General features: G+C 38.8%; 1 pseudogene; it reads left to right on the top strand.

Moving 5' to 3' along the window:
* Window positions 1-2,565: 2,565 nt before the first annotated feature.
* Window positions 2,566-2,947, top strand: LOC123834748 (transmembrane protein 230-like; annotated as a pseudogene).
* Window positions 2,948-4,436: the final 1,489 nt, after the last annotated feature.

Genomic DNA, 4,436 nt, shown 5'->3' with positions numbered 1-4,436 from the left:
GAAACTTTATAAATTCTGTCAATATTGGATCACCCAATTGAAGAACAATGTCTTTTTTAGGCATGCCTCATAAATTTTATCTCTTAATTTTCCTATAAACAGGTTGGTGTGTTTTGCTATCAAGCAACTTAAATGTATATTTTTATAGGTCTTGGGGTCATTATTACAATTAGGCTAACAAACAGCAAAAGCAGTTGATGTGGATAAACCTTAGAAGAATAAATATAAGAACAAAGGGAGAAGGAAATAATGTGCATCTGCTGAAAGGAAAGATACTGCTGAATACTGATTAGGAAAGTGGGCTGGGAGTTGTTGGAGAAAACCTCTAAAGCATGCAGCTTAATGTACAGCTGCATTGAAAGGGCAGGGAGAATGCTAGATCATATGGCTGGGGAGAGACAATATAAATCAGATTTGGCATCGTTAATCTAAGCTCAAGTGCTAATGTCGCCTAAAGAATTGTTCCCTACTTTGCTCCTGGTCAAGAGAGGTGCAAAACAATGCATTTGCTGCTGAAGTGGTGTGGTAAAGAGGCAGCTAATGGAATTTAGTGGTCTGAGGTTGGCAAGTAGGGAAAAAAAAGAGGATTCACAGCCCCGCTGGTAACTGCAAACTAAGATGGGTGTCGCTGCCCTTTCTCTGCAGATGGGCCATTGGGAGTTAAATAAACAAAAGATATCATTGAGTTCATATTAAACTGAACCCCAAGCCACTTGAGCCAAACTCAACGGAGACTTCCACATTCCCCAAAACCCTCAGATTCCTACCCTTTCCAGTTTATCCAGTCTTTCCCCAGAGGATACTTTGCTGCCTCCCTTGACAAGTAGTTCTCTCTGGTTTTCTTTCTTTCTTCTTTGATTTATTTGCCTCTTCTCTTATTGGTTTGTTATGAGAACTGAACAAGACAATAAGTATTTTAAAAATTAACACAATTCCTGGTACATATTAAATGCACAATTATATGCATTATTCTTCAAACCACTACCCATTCTTACCTTTTCTTTATCTCATTTCAGTCCATTTTAGTCTAGCCATTCTTCCAGTGTCTTGTAGTACAGAAACAGAATTTCAGAGCTGAAAGCCTCTACTGATAACATGACTTACAGATGTAAAAATTGAGTCTCAAGGAAAAACATAATGAGCCCAAAATCTCAGTTGATGCTTCTATGAGAACTTCTCTCCCATTTTCTGTAATGCCAACTTGAATCCTTAGTTTAGGTTTTGTATATAGGGGATAAAGACACCAGTTTCTCTCAATTCTGTCTTTGAAGTATTTTTTCCAATCCATCATGCCATCATGTCCTCCATCCCCATCCTGCTGCCACAGCAACATCATGCTTGGATCATTGCAGTATCTTCCTAGCTCATTTCTTGGCTCTTCTCTCTCTTCGAATCTATCTTACTCATCATGGAAGGTCATACTTTTGGAGCTATGCCACTTCCTCTGTTACTCCAGTCCTTCATGAGTGCCCACCCTAACATTCATATAAATGCAAATTCCTTTGCCTCATTCTGAATACTCATCACCACTGACTGCCTCTCTTCCTGCTATCACTCTTCAACACATCCCTCAATGTCAGCTGACCCACTGTTCTCAGTGTATAATAAATAAGCTACAATTGTGCTCATTTAATTCAGTGTTCCCACTACTGAATTATGTTATATTTAGTATAGTATAGTATAGTATAGTATAGTATACCACACTATGTTATATGTATTATTATATTTCTTTCTTATCTTTTTTGTTTATTCACCTTCAATCCAAGGTAACATAGAATTGAAAAACTGAGTGAAAGTTCCAGAAAACTCCAGGAAGTTGTTATGTGTCTATATATATAAGCATATATGTGCTTGTAAACAAACATACTAGCGTTTTTTTTCTCTGAATTATTCCAAAAGTAATAATCCTTAACCATTTTGTAAGTAAAAACTTCATATGAGGGTAGGTTCAAAACAAAACAAAAATCAAAGGAATTCTTATCTCTGAAATTTCCCTACTTGCAGGATCTGTTCTTTGATAGTAAAAAAAAAATGGATTTACTTAGCTTGATACATAAGAGTTGGCTCTTACTAATACCTGATATCCTCCCTGTGCTTGCAAATTGATTTTTTAACGAATTGATGCAAAATTTCTTTGAATCTTTCTGGTAACATTACCCTTTTCACCTTTGCAAATCGGAGTTTAGAGTGCTACAGAATGCTGCAGACAAGAGGATGCAGAGTAAAAGCTACAGCCCTTGGACTGGTTGTCCTATCCATACAGAGCCAGAACCAGATATCTCCCCTTCTGGGAACTTTTGGCACATAAGTGCTTCCTAGTGTTTTCAGATACTATGCAAAATATCACAGTGCTAGATATACTCAGAGGATGCATTAGATATCAATGTACCCAACACATGTAGGCAAATTTAAAATGATCTTTAAAATATTGATAATATTGGCGGGTGGGATGGCAGTTAGGTGAGGCGTGCCATGAGCCTCCGGGCCTCTGCCGCCAAACTTGAGCAAGCCTTTGGTGCGGGGCGGATTGGTGCGGTGCTCTGACTGTAGGTGCGTCCGCAGGTTATGATGCTGTCTCCTACCAACCTGGTTACCGGAATCCCCAGTAGTAAAGTGAAATACTTAAGGCTCTCCAGGGCAGATGATGGCTACGTTGACCTTGGGTTTAAGATAAACCCTCCTAAGATCCCATTTGAGGTCACTGCTGTTGTGGATGGGCGCCTTTCTCATCATAGACTCCCTCCTGCTGGCTGGCTATATCGACAAAGCGGGGCTGGGGGCGGGTGAGGCGTGGAGGGCAGGGGGCATGGCAGATGGGGCCATTCCACCCTGATCATTACCATCCTGGTGTTCCTGCCAGAATTTTACCACCTGCGCATCTCCTATTATGCATCCAAAGGCTACTGGGGTTACTCCTACCAATGACATTCCAGATTTTGATGACTAGCACCCACCCCTACCCTCAACCCTGAGGAGATGAGTCACAGATGGGACTGAGTCCAGCTTTAAGATATTGAGCAGAAACTGTGGCAAAGGGCTAAAGAATTCTGCAGTTTGCAGATGTTAAACAAATTGGCCAGATTTTATGGGTCCATCCCCAAGATGTCGACTGAGCTTACAGTCACAAATTAACTAATCAGGACATGCTCTATTTTTCATCTCCTAGCCCTGGAAAAGCTGACAAGTTTTTCCACATGCTTATGTATCTTGGAAGAGTAGCAGTGTTAATGGTAAGGGAAAGCCAGAGGTCATTCTGTAGTGGAAAGTGTTATTGCTACCACCCTTTTTATAGTTGAGCATTTCTTTTATTTTTATTTATTTATTTATTTTTAAGATTTTATTTATTTTTTTTGACAGAGAGAGACACAGCGAGAGAGGGAACACAAGCAGGGGAAGTGGGAGAGGGAGAAGCAGGATTCCTGCAAAGCAGGGAGCCCGATATGGGGCTCAATCCCAGGACCCTGGGACCATGAGCTGAGCCAAAGGCAGACGCTTAACGACTGAGCCACCCAGGTGCCCCAAATAAATAAAATCTTAAAAAAAAATCTAAGTACAAATTATATTCCTAATTTTTTATGCCTTTCTTGCAATGTTTTAGTGATGACAGTCAGTGATTTATTGAATTCAAGTTTAGCCATTGAAATTTAGATGTGGATCATGATGCGATTCAATTGTTAACCTGTAAAGGATTGGTAGTTTTAGCACATTTTCCTCTTTTGAAAATATTGCACATTTTCCCTGGTCAGAAGGGTAGAATTTGAACTGGGCTGGGCCGTTGTATAAAATCTGCCTTAGATATAAATTGTGTCAGGAATTTAGGAAAACCAGGTCAATTAGAGATTTCCCAAATTTTCTAATGGACTTAGCAAAAAAATATTTTTTCTTCCCTAATCTGTAAAATATGAAGAATAATAAACCTCTTCGTAACATTCTTCTGATTAGGAATGAATATTAAACAACTTAAAAATGTCTTGGCATAAAGAAAGTTTTCAGTGAGTATAGCTGAATACTAGCTATTATTACTGTTGTTATAACTATTGGTTTCACCTTTATCCAGGATTGCTAAGATGGTAGGTTATGCATCTGTAGCTTCAGAGACCATTTTGCTCATCACATAGGGAATGTCTGAACAAGAAAGTAAAGCCAAGCAAAATAAATTCTTAAGGGATGAAGAAAGAGATAGTGGCCAAAGCTTACTGCTTGAGTCCATAGATCCAACCATGCCTGAATGCCAGGATATTCTATTGGAATTCTGAAATAAATGAGCCAATAAATTTCCTTTAAAAAAATAATGTAAGCTTTGTCTTTTCTCATTGTCATCAAAAGGATATTAAATGATCTTTCCACTAAACCACATAGCCATCAAATGAGCAATTTTCTGGCAAATTTGATTAATTTGAAAGACAAACTTGATATTCAAGATTGGATCTCTCTCT

This window comes from Mirounga angustirostris, unplaced genomic scaffold, assembly GCF_029215605.1.
Source record: "Mirounga angustirostris isolate CCGP_5_RB_7025 unplaced genomic scaffold, mMirAng1.0.hap1 SCAF_1, whole genome shotgun sequence".
Classification (NCBI taxonomy): domain Eukaryota; kingdom Metazoa; phylum Chordata; class Mammalia; order Carnivora; family Phocidae; genus Mirounga; species Mirounga angustirostris.
The sequence above is the reverse complement of the archived record's forward strand: the minus strand, read 5'-3'. Positions and strand labels throughout refer to the sequence as shown.